The 17,500-nt window shown below is 34.3% G+C and overlaps 1 protein-coding gene across 2 annotated transcripts in view; it reads right to left on the reverse strand.

The window, feature by feature from the left end:
* Positions 1–17,500, reverse strand: part of Hmgs (hydroxymethylglutaryl-CoA synthase) — a 254,176-nt gene that overhangs the window by 151,570 nt on the left and 85,106 nt on the right. The window contains exon 1 of one of the 2 annotated variants that reach the window (XM_068380077.1): positions 5,489–5,642. The exons of the other annotated variant lie outside the window; for it this stretch is intronic. The gene's annotated coding sequence lies outside the window, so the exon portion shown is untranslated. Of the gene's footprint in view, positions 1–5,488; positions 5,643–17,500 lie in introns of those variants that run through there. 2 annotated transcript variants of the gene reach the window in all.

The following is a 17,500-nucleotide window of genomic DNA, read 5'->3' on the forward strand; positions in this document are numbered from 1 at the left end:
TATATATATATATTGGGTTGGGTTTAAGGCAATGGACAAACTGTTTCTTTGGCTTTTACTCCTGATGACTGGCGATTGATCTTACTATTGAATTAGTATGGACCGGCAGGGGTCAATTGCCTTAGTTAGATAGGCGCTGCGCATCACAGAGAACTGGCTATCCTTTGATATATAGCCAATGAATCCTCTATAGATTTAGTCAGTCATGGAAAGAAAAGATGACAGAATGGCCCACAGTCCCGTGCATAGCGGGGTGCTAAGAATCTTCCAGTTTATAAATACTTAACCATGAATAAGATTAGGAAGTTACAGAAAGTGGAGAGTGAATTTAAAATATAGATTGGATATCTTGGCCCTAAGTGAAACACGTTGTAAGGGGATTGGTAAGGAAACTTTAGACCAGGGCAATATATATATATATATATATATATATATATATATATATATATATATATATATATATATATATATATATATATATATATATATCAACTCAGAAAGCTCAGATGGAGTTGGAAGAGCAGGAGTAGGAATGATGACACCAAGAGCAGAAAAAGCATTAACCAAGTGGAGAGCTGTAAATAGTAGATTGTTACTAGCAAAGTTCAAATCAAAGCAGAGCAATATAGTTTGCTATGCATCCACGCCCCAACAAATGATTCCCCTGAAGAAAGGAAAGATGAATACTATGAAAAACTACAGAGGGTAATAGATGATATCCCTGAGAGAGATAAAATTGTGATTGGCGACTTCAATGCTAAAGTTGGAAGAAATAATCAAGGGATAGAGAATCTGATGGTTGTCGAGGGTCCTGGTGAAGTTGCAAATGAAAATGGAGCACATTTCATAAGTTTCTGTTCAGCAAACAATCTTGTCATTAGACATAGTCTTTATAAACACAAGATCATTCACAAGTAAACATGGACTTCACCATGTGTTATTTACAAAAATCAGATAGATCACACTGCCATTAATAAAGAGAGAAGGATGACTCTGAGATATGTAAGAAGCTATAGAGGTGCCGATATTGGTAGTGATCATCAGCTCCTCATTGCCACACTGATATTGAAACTAAAAGCACTCAACAGAAAGATGGATAGAATACCTAGGTTTGATACATCTAAGCTTTTAGAAGAGCACAGAGAAACATTAGCAATTGAATGTAGGAATCGATTTGCAGTCTTAGAAACTTTAAGAGATGAAGAGCAGACAATTAATGAAGAATGGTGTGATATTAAGAACAGTTGGTAGTGAAGTCTTGGGACACGCAGTTACAAGGAGAAAGCCATGGATATCAAATGATACTTGGGGTACTATAAAAAAAAAGGAGACAAAAACAAATTGATTGTTGAAAATTTTCGAGGAAGTAATGAAAATTACAAGGTAGAGCATGCTATTCCATTATTGATAGTGAGGTCAAAAGAAAACCTAAGAATGACTGGAGAGAATATTTAGACAGTAAAGCAGATAAGGAAGTGACTATGGCGTAAAAATTGCTCATAGAATTATTAATGAAATCTCTATGGGGGCAAATAAGAAGCAGCATATACCCATCAAAAAGAGAGATGTATCTGTTATAGCAACAGTAGATGAAGAAAAACAACGTTGGATGGAACATTAGTGTGGTTATGAATAGGAGTTATAAAGGGAATAATTTGATTGATATACCTGAAGCTGATGAAGATATTGATGTGCCCATGAATGAATTCAGTGTGTTTGAAGTTGAAGCTATCCTAAAAAAAACTAGAGATGGAAAGCCCCTAGATACGATGGAATAACTGCCGAGACGACTGGCCGAAAATGAAGTGACTCCCATACTACTTACAAGATTATTTTGTAGAATGTGGCATGAAGAGGCAAAACCTGATTAATGGGAGTTAAGTGTTGGTGGAAATGGCAAAAAAATGAGACCTGACTGATAGCAATAATTAAAGAGGCATAACACGTCAGTTATGAAAATATATAGCATGCTTATTCTAAAGAGACTGGAGAGAAAGACTGATTTAGAAAAGGTAGGTGTTTCACTGACCAAATTTCAATTTCGAGACATGTTGTACAGCAATGCATAGAATATAAGCATCCCCTTTTCATGGCATTTGTGGACTATGAAAAAGCCTTGGATATTATACAACGACCAATTTTGTGGAGAGTACCGCGTTATTATGGAATTCCTCTTAAATATGTAAATTTGATTATGTCTGTTCATGAGCATAGCAAGTACAAAATTAATGTTAATTGAGTCTTATCAAATTAATTTCCAGTGAACAGCGGACTACTCCAAGGGAATGTGATGTCACCTACGTTGTTTATTATCCTCATGGATTTTGTAATGCATAGAACAGTCAGAGATGGTGGAGAATGATTGGACTGGATTGGTGATAGGAATTTAGCAAACCTAGAGTAGGCTGATGATGCTGTCCTTGTTAGCAAAACACCACAGGATTTACAATGCTTGCTTACCAGAATGCATGGAATATCACACGAGGTTGAGCTCAAGATAAATAGAAGAAAGACAGAGATGATCAGAACGGAGTATGCAATGGAAGATGAAATATCATAGGAAGGAGAAAGGATTAATGAGGTAAAATCATTTAAGTATCTAGGATCTATGATCTCTATTACAGTGTCTTTAGAATTAAAGTTTAGTGAAAGATTGAAAAAAGAAATCAGAAAATAGCTAGGATGAGTAAAATTTGGAAACCAAATCGCCTGAAATTACATATAAAAATCAGGCTATGTATCAGTTTAATGAGATCGGTGTTACTGCATGGATATGAGTCGTGGTATGACAATGAAACAATCTCCAATTGATTTAGTATATTTGAGAACAAAGCCCTCAAAAGGATATTGGGAGTTAATATATATATTAGAGAATGTATATTGATGATTTTGTTACCAGTTTAGGCCCTATTTCAATAGCCTAGAATGGCCACTGGACTTCACATCTACCTCCAACACTTTTTTTACCATGTTCTCTGAAACACTAAATTCGTAGGCGATTTCCGATATCGTACGTGCAGAGAACGCACGGAAAAATGGTCAACACTTGGTCTTAAACAGGAAATACTAAAGAGTAACTAGATAGAAAATTATTCTGCCTTCGTTATGATCCTATGCTTCACCTTCAACCAAATTTAGGGGCGGAGGCGAGCGCGCGCACACACACACACACACACTATATTATATTACATATATATATATATATATATATATATATATATATATATATATATATATATATATATATATATATATATATATATATATCCCCTTTCTAAGTAGGGATACATACCGTAGTGAAAGGATTTTTCTATCACCTTCATCAACAAGGCTGTACTAGCCAGAGCCACCCATACTAGGTTGGTTTGCTGTGAGCAATCAGACTAGTGTCAGCCAACATCACCAATCTGCAATGGCCAGCGTGGTGATGAAAATGGCCAACTGCCAAACATGACAATGGTCTTTGTCCTACAGTGGACAAAAAACTGTTGCATTTTGTTGTTGTGTTTTGATATAAATAATTCATAAAATAGCATTTAATTTATAAGGTCACGCAAATGAAAGTGAAATCGAGCGAGAAACCACTTGGCTTCAAATCCACTTCTATAAAAGTAAGCCTTTTGTGGTTAAAAGTGACGAGGGCCAATAAATGTTTACTCTAGGATCAAAATCGATTAATAATTCAAGATATATATTCAATTAATTTTTATTTCATCTATCTGGAGCACCAACACAAAATGGTATCTTTTGTAAGCATGACTATTTAAAAAAAAAAATTTGAAATAATTGTTTCATATTCTCTTTCATCTTTCACTCTTCTAAAACCCGTTTCATGCACTGTGTAAGACAAGTTTTAATCTAACAGAACCTTTCGATAATTCACACATACTAAGCAGTACTTACAAACCTTATAACTGTAGAATTGTTAATAAATAAATAAAAAAAAAAGTAGAAAAAAAAAGTTACTCCTCTTCTTGTGGCAAATATTTCAACTTCTCCAATATATAAGACCCTGATTCCGCTCTAGCACTGACCTTACATTTTCTGTCATGACTTATTTTTCATTAGGAACGTTAATATGATGAAATTCCCACTCTACATGTTGCATACATTTCTCACTGCCTCAACATTTTCCTTCTAGACATCAGGGCAAATCATGTCAAAAGCTTCTACCATTTTGCTTTCCTTCATTGACATAAATTTAAGAGAGTTCTTTAGGAAAGAAAAGACAGTAAAGGGAAGACTGGAGAGATCCTCTTAAAAAAAGGTACTCATTAGCTCTCTAATTAGTGTCATCTACAGACATCGCACTCGACTAAAATCCAACGGCAACCCTTACAGATGCATCACAATTGTCTAAGAAACTTGAGCCCTTGAACATTAGTGCAATTTTGTAGGCATTTTGCTTCCCAACAAAATATACATCTTTAAAATACTATGTGTATTCAACACTATTCTGCAGTAACGACAAACGTTATTCATATTAATCGCTCTTTTTTTCCGGATTCCAGATATAGACAAAAGACCAAACTAATCAGTGCCATCTGTTGTAAAAGCTCTCTACTAACGAGGGAAAATACTTTCCGATCGTCCATTGACTGCCTTAGCTATGAAAACGATGACTGTAATTATTCCTTCCTACGCTGCAATTTCTTGCGACCGACTCCCCTGCTTGTTGTCCAAACATAATAGCATCACCGTAGTGACATTCCTGAGTACATATGGACCCACCCTCTCAAACTTCTCAGGAACAAATCGGACAAAGTTTACATGACAGGTAGACATCCACGCAAAAGTCACAATAAACAAATCCTGAATTTTCTTCGCCTCCAATGAAAAATACATGCATATTATCAATTACTGACAACGATATATATATATATATATATATATATATATATATATATATATATATATATATATATATATATATATATATATATATATATATATATATATATATATATATATATATATATATTCGCTTACAATAGTGTTATCATGAATGAACGTACGTGAAAAAAAAAATCCAACACAACCGTATAATGACATTCTAAATGACAATAGTGCATCAGTTCCGTCTCTTAGTAAGACAATGACACACGAGAGAGAGAGAGAGAGAGAGAGAGAGAGAGAGAGAGAGAGAGAGAGAGAGAGACTTAATGATTCATCTTGCATCCAACGCAAAACACAGGCAGGTGTGTGTGTGTGTGTGTGTGTGTGTGTGTGTGTGTGTGTGTGTGTGTGTGTGTGTGTGTGTGTGTGTGTGTGTCCTATGCTGGTGGCGTTATCTCCCATCTCGTGAAAACATTTTTTCTTTTGTACACACAGCTCAAGAAACAAAGTTCCGGGAACACGAAAATAAAGCTAAAGTAATATAATAAGAAATATATATAATTTCACTTACTACACTACAGGGTCATTCAATTCGAGTTCTATCACTTGAATGATTAAATATAAAGCAAGAAGTGAATATTTTCTAACTTACAATGGGAACTTAAACAACGGGAAGGAAGTTTAAAGACTTCCGCACTCTTTCACAGTCGGTACTAGTGTGACTGACCAGTAAGGCAGTCACTGACTGTCACAACTGTGGCCACGGTCGGTGGCTATCCGTCCGCTGTGGCTGCTCTTCCTCCTTTCCATACAGCCCAGAGGAGGAGATGGAAGCATTCCTACAATGTCTTGCTCTTTCCTTCTCCCAGCTATACGATTACATTGCATTTCTGATCTTTCTTTTCATATGCGATATCTCTGTTTGCAGTACTTATTTCAATTACATTATACACCAGGACATTTGCAAAATCACAAACATTATCGAAAGAAGGAACAAAATAAATCGAAATGCATAGCATGGCAACTTGTCTTAGCTGGGACTTACCAATTACCTACTGAATTCTTTCAAATTTCCGGTTAAGAAAGTATTTGAAAACACGTGTTTTAAGGATGACTATAGTAGTCACCGTAAGAACAAACACATCACAACGTATTACATTACTCAAAACTTCTTCGGTGTTGAATAAATTATATTATACATTTTCCTCTTAAGCGCACAAAAAATACAGTTATGCCTAAAGTTATTCTCTCTTAATAAAAGAAGTTATAAGGCAATGATTGTATGAAAAAAAAGGTTTGTGAATGAACTAGTATATCATAAAATCTCTATAAATAACATATGGCTTCTAATTCGTATTGAGGATTACATCCCATTATCACAATTTCTGTTATCTTGAACTGCATACTACAGTATATGAAATATTTCCTTCAATTCTAAGCTTTTTGCATCACATTTCCAATTCACTGAGATGGAAATGCACAAAGGTAAAATAGCTCAGTGCGGAAAATAAATGAGTTATAAAACGTTATAAAAATAAATAAAATACGAAACAAAACTTATATCAACCCCTCAACTGAAAAGTATTTATGCCTAGCTTGAACTTCTGAAGTTTCACTGATTCAACTATTCGATTGGGGAGATCATTCCACAATCTGTCTCAGCTGGAATAAAACTTCTAGCATACTGTTTAGTCTTGAGCCTTGCGAAAGAAAAAGAAAGAGAAATATCAAAATGATCTACAAACCGTATAACTTGATATGGTTGTTACAGTCAGGGAAAATCTGAATGCAAAGGATGGACAGAATTAGGAAATTTATTCAACATACAAATAGAATGAAAACATCTCATTTGGATATATCAACAGGTCACCAGTTACCTTGAGACTTTCTCAATATACCAATTCTGCAATTAAAGAGACAGGCCAGACACGTTTCTCAAAAGCGAATTTTAAATCAAGAATCCTATCTAGAATTTTAAATGAGCTGTAGGTGATTAAAGAGACATTGGTAATAAAAAGATCCAGGTAGGGAGGACCCAATGTCCTATACCATTTCCAACTTTAATCACCTCTGCCAACGAAGTTGGGAGGATGTTATGTTTTCGCCCCTGTTTGTTATGTTGAGATATGGAAGCGATACAATTCTGAAATTCCTAGGTCAAAGGTCAAGGTCAAGGTCGACCGGATAACCCTAACCTTAACCCCAAGTTCGCATATGGTTGGTACACACGAGTTACGCCTTGGGTGTAAATTGATATTGGGAAAGGCAAGCTGGTTTCGAGAATAAGTTGCCGTGGCGGAGTTCTGCACTCTCATGGTGCTTTTTTAGTTTGCTATTGCTATTGCTAGCCAAACTACAACTATGGCTAAAAATGCAGGGCTCCAACAGGGAAGGGAAATAATATAACAGTCAATAAACTATATGTAACTAATGAATAAAATATATAAATATTTTAAGATCAGTAACAATGCTAAAATAGATATGTAACATATACGTTAACAGCAGAAAGGTAGATAGAATATATAGGTTTGATACAACTAAACTTTTAGAAGAGCACAGAGAAACATTTGCAATTGACTGTAGGAATCGATTTACAGTCTTAAGAGTCTTTAAGAGACGAAGAGCAAACAGTTATGAAGCATAGTGTAATATCAGGAACATATATTAGTCAGTTGGTAGTGAAGTCTTGGGACACGCAGTTATAAGGAGAAAGCCATGGATATCAAATGATACTTGGGATGCTATAAAATGGAGAAAAAAACAGAAATTGATTGTTGAAAGTTTTCGAGGAAGTAATGAAAATTATAAGGTAGAGCATGCTAAGTATTCCAGTATTGATAGTGACCGCAAAAGAAGAGCTAGGAATGACTGGAGAGAAAATTTAGACAGTAAAGATGATGAGGCTGACAAAGCTATGAATTCAGGAAGTGGCTATGGTGTAAGAATTACTCAGAATTATTAATGAAATCGCTATGGGGGCAAAGAAGAATCATTTGCCCATCAAAGAAAGAAATGGGTCTGTTATAACAACAGAAGATGAAGAACGACAACGTTGAATGGAGTACTTTAGTGAGGTTACAAATAGGAGATATGAAGGGAATAATGTGAGTGATATACCTGAAGCTGATGAAAATATTGATGTGCCCATGTGTGAATTGTGTGTGTTTGAAGTTGAAGCTATCTTCAAAACACTAAAGAGATGGAAAGCCCCTTGATACGACGGAATAACTACTGAGATAATACTGGCCGAAAATGAAGTGACTCCCAGAATACTTACAATATTATTTTGTAGAATGTGGCATGAAGAGGCAAAACCTGATGAATGTGAGTTAAGAGTGTTGGTGAAAATGGCAAATAAAAGGAGGACTGACTGATTTCAATAATTACAGAGGCATAATACTTACGTCAGTTATGAAAATATATAGTATGCTTATTCTAAAGAGACTGGAGAAAAAGATTGATGAAAAGCTGGGAGATGAACAAGCGGGATTTAGAAAAGGTGGAAGTTGCTCTGAACAAATTTTCATTTTGAGACATGTACCGCAATGCATAGAATATAGAAATCCACTTTTGATGGCATTTGTGGACTATGAAAAAGCCTTTGATAGTGTGCACCGGCCAATTTTATGGAGAGTCCTGCGTTATTATTGAATTCCTCTTAAATATGCAAATTTGATTATGTCTGTTCATGAGCATAGCAAGTGCAAAGTTTATGTTAATTGAGTCTTATCAAATTAATTTCCAGTGAACAGCGGAGTACTACAAGGGAATTTGTTGTCACCTATGTTGTTTATCCACCTCATGAATTTTGCAATGTATAGAACAGTCGGAGATTGTGGAGAAGGATTGGACTGGATTGGTGATAGAAATTTAGCAGACCTAGAGTATGCTGATGATGCTATCGTTAGCAAAACACCACAGGATTTACAATGCTTGCTTACCAGAATGCATGAAATATCACACGAGGTTGGGCTCAAGATAAATAGAAGAAAGACAGAGATGATGAGAACGGAGTATGCAATGGGAGATGAAATATCATTGGAAGGAGAAAGGATTAATGAGGTAGAATCATTTAATTATTTAGAAACTATGATCTTCAACATAGGGTCTTTAGAATTAGAGTTTAATGAAAGATTGAAAAAAGCAAATCAGACAATGACTAGGCTAAATAAAATTTGGAAATCAAATCACCTGAAATTTCATATAAAAATCAGACTATATATCAGTTTAGTGAGATCAGTGTTACTCTACGGACATGAGTCATGGTATGATAATGGAACTATCTCCAATAGATTTAGTATATTTGAGAACAAAGCCCTCAAAAGGATATTGGGAGTTAAATGTCAGGACAGGATTAGAAATGAAACTATAAGAGAGGTTACTCGTGTGTCACATGTGAATGAGATCATGATGAGGGGTAGATGGAGATGGTTTGGGCATGCCCTTTGCATTCCCCAAGAGAGATTAGTTCCCCAAAGTTCAGCTGGGCTCCACAAGACGCTAGAAGAGTTGGAAGACCCGAACCTACATGGCTGAGGACTATGAAGCATGAAGTAAGAGATGATGAATGGAGAAGTATTGAATTAAAACCTCAAGATAGAGACGACTGGCGAAATTCAACGGAGGCCCTTTGCGTCAATAGGCATAGGAGGAGATGATGATGATGTCAACCTGTTCAACATGAAAACATTCGCTGCAAGTTTTAACTTCCTTCGTTTCACAAATTCAAAAGCCTGATTAGGAAGATCATCACACAATCTGGTCTCAGCTGGAATAAAATTTCAAGAATACTATGCACAGTTGAGCCTTATAATTGAGAAGGCAAGATTTCCATTTGACTGATGGGGAGACTCTAGACTCAGAAAAAGAGGGAAAACATAAATAAAGAAAGTGGAATCGGATAAAAACTGAAAGTGCATGGGTAAAATACAAAACTGCAATGTTCCAATATAGCTGCCTAATAAGAAATAAAAAAAAAAAAACAATACTACTAGAGAAAGATCTGCAAAGCACCAACAGTCATTATTCACAGTTTATATATGGCATATCTATTTTCTTACTTATTCACTAGTGGAATCCGTGTAAATTACACAAAATTATATTTTCAATACTAATTATCTTCTTCCTAACCTATACATGTTTGAATAAAATGTGATAAGATTTGACTTGTATATTTATTTTTAAAAATGGGCAATATATGAAACTATTTACAAAACTTCTTTATATACAATATTTCTAGTGAAGGTAGTTCCTCTTCTCTGGCCATAAGTAGAATTATTCCGAGGACAAATTTTCACTCTTACACTGTTCATAGACTTTGCTCTTGAGATGGCTACATAAAGTTGTCCATGAGTAAAGCAAGGTTGTGGTAGGTAGATCCCAACCTTATCGAAAGTCTGTCCTTGAGCTTTATTAATGGCCATTAAATATGATAGGCAGACAGGAAATTGAGTAATGTCTAGGAAGATTTGAAGCAAAGGGTGATCAGAATTATGAGAAATCTTTTACAATAAGAACGGATTAGTAGTTAAACTTGAAGGCCCGAGATTAATTTGATAATCTAGGTTATGGAAATTGATAGAACTCAATTTTTTGTCTATTTAAAAAAAAAAAAAAGTCAGGTGCTAAAGACAAAATTGGGAAAGCTATATAAGATGTGCTTTGGTTAAGTAGTCAAAGTCTAATGTGAATTTATAAGAGTATACCATGAAATTATTTCCGTTTTCTTTAAAGCGTGACACAAAATAAATAACACACACGCTATCATACTAATATATAGATTACATCTCACCTATAGTCAATTTATTTCTGTATTTGCTTTCCTCACATGGCTATTTTCCATGTTGAGGCCCTTGGGCTTATAGCATCCCGCTATTCCAACTAGGATTGTATCTTAGATAATAATAATAATAATAATAATAATAATAATAATAATAATAATAATAATATAAAATGAAGATGACAGACGGAAGGTAAAGACCAGACAGGAGGATAATACTCGAAACAGCACAATGAAAGGATTCATCAACCACAAGTCGAAATTCGGGAGATGGAGTCGATACAAAGAGATTAGTATCATTTATTATATATATATATATATATATATATGTATATATATATATATATATATATATATATACATATATATATATATATATATATATAAAATTTACATATAACATATATAGTATATATATGTGTGTGTGTATATATATATATATATATATATACTATATATATATATATATATATATAGTAGGGCAAGGAGGCAATTTTGGACAAGTACAATATCTCTTAAACTATTTCTAATTTTCGAAAACTATAATGCTATTAGAAATTGCCCAACCTTCTACTTTATAAATACTAGTATGTCTGGTTTTTAAAAAGTATTAAGTACCCCTAAAAAAATTGTTGAATAGGCCTATGGGTGTCCAATAATTGCCTCACCTTCATTTTAGGGTTTCTCAGAAATAATACATGAAATTATTTTTTCTAAAAACAAATTAGTGGATGGTGCTAAAGGAAGCTTTAAAATGAAAAGTGAATGAAAAAATTTGGAATATCTAGTGTCCAATTTTGCCTCGCCTCGGAAAAAAAAAAAAACATCCAATTCATAAAGTTAAGTTAAGTAAAAGCTTTTGTAAACTATCTATCTATCTATCTATATATATATAATATATATATATATATATATATATATATATATATTCCTAATCCTTTTAACTAAAAATATAGATAAATGATAGTTCTTTGAAAATATTTTCCATCAATCATTTCAATAGAAAATCATATTGGTTTATAAGAAAATGAAAAAAGAAAAAGTTTTCTTTTCATAGTAAATGATAATCAAACCTATTACTAATGAGAAAATAGGGACAAGTACAAAATTGGAAATAAATGTGAACAATTCAATATATAATTAAATATGGCACTAAACATTCTCTTTGAGGCATGGGTTCCATAAATAAAGGACCTTTAATTCCATCTGTAATTTGAAAAAGGTATGTATCCGTTTGGTGCTCTGGATACTCCTCTACTCCTGATGCCTGGCAGTTGATCTTACTGGAATTAGTATGGACCGGCAGGGGTCACTTGCCTTATTTAGATAGGCACTGCGCATCACTAAGAAACTGGCTATTCTTTGATGAATTTAGCCAATAAATCCTCTATGGATTTAGTCAGTCTATGGAAAGCGAAAATGAAAGAATTGCCCCCAGTCCCGGGCGTAGCGGGTTGCTAAGAAACTCCCGGTTTGTAAATACTAAAGAAAAATTGAAAATTGGTAATTGGAATGTTAGAACCATGAATCCAACTGGGAAGTTAAAGCTAGTAGAGAGTGAATTTATTAAATATAGTTTGGATATCTTGGCCCTAAGTGAAACACGTTGTAAGGGGAATGGTAAAGAACTCTAAGACCAAGGCAATACATATATCTACGCAGGAGGAACAGATGGAATTAGAAGAGAAGGGGTAGGAATAATGATGATGACACCAAGAGCAGAAAAGCCATTAACCAAATGGAGAGCTGTAGATAGCAGATTGTTACTTACAGAGTATAATAGATGAGAACCTACAGAGATATGAAAATTGTAATTAATGACTTCAATGCTAAAGTTGGAAGGAATAATCAAGGGATAGAAAATGTGATGGGTGTTGAGGTTCTTGACGAAGTTGCAAATGAAAATGGGGCACATTTTATAAGTTATTGTTCAACAACCAATCTTGTTACTGGGGGTACTCTTTTCCAGGGCAAGGAGATCCACAAATATACATGGATTTCACCATGTGGCAATTACAAATATCAAATAGATCACATAGCCATTGATAAAGAGAGAAGGACTCTGAGATATGTAACAAGCTATAGAGGTGCAGATATTGGTAGTGATCACAAGCTCCCCATTGCCACACAAATATTAAAACTGAAAGCACCCAACAGAAATGTAGATAGAATACCCAAGTTAGACACAACTAAGCTTCTGGAGGATGAGCACAGAAATCTTTGTAACAATGTAGGAATCGATTTACAGTCTTAAGAGACTTTAAGAGACGAAGTTTTAGGAAAACCATGGATATCAAATGATACTTGGGATACTATAAAAAGACAAATACAGAAATTGATTTCTGAAAGTTTTCGAGGAAGTAATGAAAATTACAAGGCAGAGTATACCAAGTATTTCAGTAATGATAGAGGTGAAAATAAATATCAGGAAGGATTGGAGAGAATATTTAGACAGAAAAGCAGATGAGGCTGACAAAGCTAAGAATTCAGGGAGTGGCTCTGTTGTAGGTATTGCTCATAGAATTATTAATGAAATCTCTACGGGAAAAAGAAGCATATACCCATAAAAAAGAAAGATGGATCTGTTATAACAAAAAAACATGAAGAAAGGTAACGTTGGATTGAACACTTTAGTGAAGTCATGAATAGGAAATACGAAGGGAATAATTTGGTTGATATAACTGAAACTGATGAAGACCTTGATGTGCCCATGAATGAATTAGGTGTGTTTGAAGTCGAAGCTATTCTTAAAAAAACTCAAAAGATGGAAAGCCCCTGGATACGAAGGATTAACTGCTGAGATGATATTGCCTGAAAATGAAGTGACTCCCAGATTACCTACAAGATTATTTTGTAGAATGTGGCGTGAAGAGGCAAAGCTAAGAGTGCTGGTGAAAATAACAAAAAAAGATCTGACTGATTGCAATCATTACAGAGGCATCACACTTACATCAGCTGTCATGAAAATATATAGAATGCTCATTCCAAAGAGACTTAGAGAGAAAGATTGATGAAAACCTGAGAGATGAACAAGCAGGATTTAGAAAAGGTAGAAGGTATACTGACCAAATTTTCATTAAGACATGTGGTACAGCAATATGTAGAATATAGAAATCCACTTTTGATGGTATATGTGGTCTATGAAAAAGCTTTTGTTTATGCGTTCTGGCATATTTTGTGGAGAGTCCTGAGTCATTATGGAGTTCCTCTCAAATATGTATATTTAATTGTCTGTTCATGAGCATAGCAAATGTAAAGTCAATGTTAGTGGCGTCTTATCAATCGAATTTCCAGTGAACAGTGGAGTACTCTAAGGGAATGTGTTGTCACCTATGTTGTTTATCCTCCTCATAGATTTTGTAATGCATAGATCGGTTGGGGATGGTGGAGAAGGATTGGACTGAATTGGTAACAGAAAATTAGCAGACCTAGAGTATGCTGATGACGCTGTACTAATTACCAGAACACCACAGGGCTTGGAAAGCTTGCTTACTAGAATGCATGAAAAATCACATGAGGTTGGGCTTGAGATAAATAAAAGAGACAGATGATGAGAACGGACTATGCAATGGAAGATGAAATATCTTTGGAAGGATAAAGGATTAATGTGGTAGAATTATTTAAATATTTAGGAACTATGATATCTAATATAGGAGCTTTAGAATTTGAGTTTAATGAAAGACTGAAAAAAGCAAATCAGACGATGGCTAGGTTAAGTAAAATTTGGAAATCATATCGCCTAAAATTACATATAATAATCAGGCTATATATTAGTTTAATGAGATCGGTGTTACTGTATGGGCGTGAATCTTAGTATATTAATGAAACTCATTTTGTAGATTTGAGAACAAAGCTCTCAGAAGTATATTGGGTGTTAAATGACAGGACAGGATTAGAAATGAAACTAAGAGAGATTACTCGAGCACCATATGTGAATGAGATCATGGTGAGGGGTAGATGGAGATGGTTTGGGGGTGCTCTTTGCTCTCCCTAAGAGATATTAGTTCAACAAACTTTCAACTGGCCTCCACAAGGCACTAGAAGAGTTGGAAGACCCAGGCCTACGTGGCTGAGGACTATAAAGCATAAAGTTGGAGATTGAGATTGGAGAAGTATTGAATTAAAAGCTGAAGATAGAGAAGACTAGCTAAATCTGATTGAGGCCCTTTGCGTCACTAGGCGTGGGATGAGATGATGATGATGATATGTGGCTTCAAGCATCTAGCTCAAGGTGAGTCACTTAGCCTCCTTCTTCCTCTAAAAACGCCTTTTTTCCTCCACCAATGCAAAATAATGGACGCTCCTTAATATCTTCCAAATTTATTTGAATTTCTTTTTTATTTCTTTTATTTTAGATATAAATAAATCCTGATCATTCACTATCGGGACTATCCTAGCAGTTCAATTATCACTATTTATTAGCCTGGTCAATTTAGATTTTTTTGTATTTACGTTAGTGTTTGCAAACACATTTTTTTCATAAAGAATAGAGAGATATTTGGTTGCGCTTTGTATTTCCATTATATGTCATGTTTCTATCTCTCTTTCTTTGTGTTTTTCCTTTAATTTTTCTTCATTTCATCTTTTTTTCTTAAATCTTCGATTGTACCCCTTTCTTCTGCAGGTAAAAGTAACTCTTTGATGGCTCGTTCATAGTATGAGGTAACAATGATAAAAATAAACTGGATAGGTACAACTTAGGACGAATATTGTTTATGGGATCAGCTTTGCCCCTCCTTGATGTATCTATCATGCTGTTCACTTTAATGTTGCTGCATTTAACTCCATATCAAAAAGGCAACATAACAGTTATCAACATGGAAATTAGCAGGAACAGTAAAAATTTATTATATTTTAATTCCTGAAATTTTCATTTGGATATGTGAATTATTTTAGGAACATGTATATAGTAGAGTTATTTTTAGATATTTCTAGCATTTGGGGTGACACCCCTCTTGAAGATGTTACCATGTTTTGGTCAATCTTTTTGAAGGTTTCACCCCCTGAGTGTCAAGAGCTTTAAGAGTGTCCCCAGTATTAAATAACTTTTTGAAAATCATATCATAACCATCGAGCTAGAAAGAAACTTTTTTAAATGTAACTCTCAGGGTGTCACTCACTTTTAGGGTGACACCTTGGGCAGACACCCCCTTTACTGCACCCCGTATGTCTTATTTTGAATGTTTATGATAACATACATGCAGATTTATACATAAAAGTATATTTGTATGCTCGAATACAAAGTTTGATGTACATATTCATATAGTAAGGCAAAAATGGACAGTTTTCAAAGCTATGGAGAGGCAAAATTGGACAGGCAAACTTCTCACTTTTTTCTTGGTGAGGCAAAATTGGACAATCTTGGATTACGGACACAAAAATTTATGTAAGTCTATAATTTTTTTCTAGCATATTTATATTGATAGGGACCACAAATTGTCATAGTTTACCCAACTGAACGTTGGCGCTTAACGGAGATACAGACGTGTACAAAATTGCCTCACTGTTCAAAATTGCCTCGCCTCTACGATATTTTTATTATTGCTGAAATACGAAAATTTCTAATTCTTTGATGATTATGAAACAAGCCATTTTTATTGATGAGACCTCCCTCTCTTGAAAACATGTTTGGTATTTGGTCATAAATTATTAATATAGATTTTGTACAAAGGTTGCTAAAAAGGTGTCCAAAATTGCCTCACCTTACTATATATATGATATATATACATATATAATACATATATAGCCCATAATATATATACATATACATATATATATATGTATATATATATATATATATATATGTATATATTATATATATAAAATATATATAATATATATACATACATATATATATATATATATATATATATATATGTATACATATATAATATATATAATATACTGTATATGTGTGTATATATATATATATATATATACTGTGTATATATATATATACATATATATATATATATATATATATATATATATATATATATATATATATATATGTATGTGTATATATATATATATATATATATGTATGTACAAAATCGAAGTTTTCAGACCCCGAATTATGGATTATAGTAAAACAGTAAAACTCTTGACATAAATAGAAAATATCACCTATGGCTAATTATAAAAGGAACAAAAAATCATAGTCTCCTTGCACCATGCAGACTGAGATTTCCTAACTATACAGTCCAAAAGATTCCATGCACAACACTAAAGAAGCTGGTTCAATCGCAATACCAGCGGCCACCACTAAGTGTTTTATCTCTTCCAACTGACGTAAGTAATGTTTGAAGAACACTCTCGAAGATCTCCCTCCTGTGTAAGCCCATAAGCATGCAAAGCACTGAATGGAAAAAATTTAAGAGGCAACTTTTCTAGGGTCATGACCCATTGGAATACTTTCCAAATCAGCCCTTCTGATGAAGTAGATGAATTTAGACCATGGCTGTTTCAGAGAAAGATTAGATCCTGTCATCTCCCTTTTAAAAACTTGACTGCCTTTAAAACCCCGGCTCTTTGATAGGTAGGCCTTAAGGCCCTCCACGGGAGACAGAGAACGGTCCTCCTGTAGTGGAACAATCTTCCAGGGCCCCCAGTGCTTCATGGGAAGTTTGCTCTTCACCAAGAATGCAAGATCTGGATAAAGGTTTAACTCCCCTGAATCCAAGAATTAAATGTAGCCATCATCCCTTGAAAGGGCCACAATCTCACTGACTCTAGCACCAGAAGCCATAGCAAGCAAAAAGATAGACTTTTGGGCAAGATCCCTCAGAGAGGTAGAAGCGGAATCTATCGAAGAGGCAAAGTGCAGGACTTCATTCAACGACCATGAAATAGCCTTGGGAGGAGCATTAGGTTTCAGTTTAGCAC

The sequence above is a fragment of the Palaemon carinicauda genome, chromosome 9 (genome assembly GCF_036898095.1).
Source record: "Palaemon carinicauda isolate YSFRI2023 chromosome 9, ASM3689809v2, whole genome shotgun sequence".
Lineage (NCBI taxonomy): Eukaryota > Metazoa > Arthropoda > Malacostraca > Decapoda > Palaemonidae > Palaemon > Palaemon carinicauda.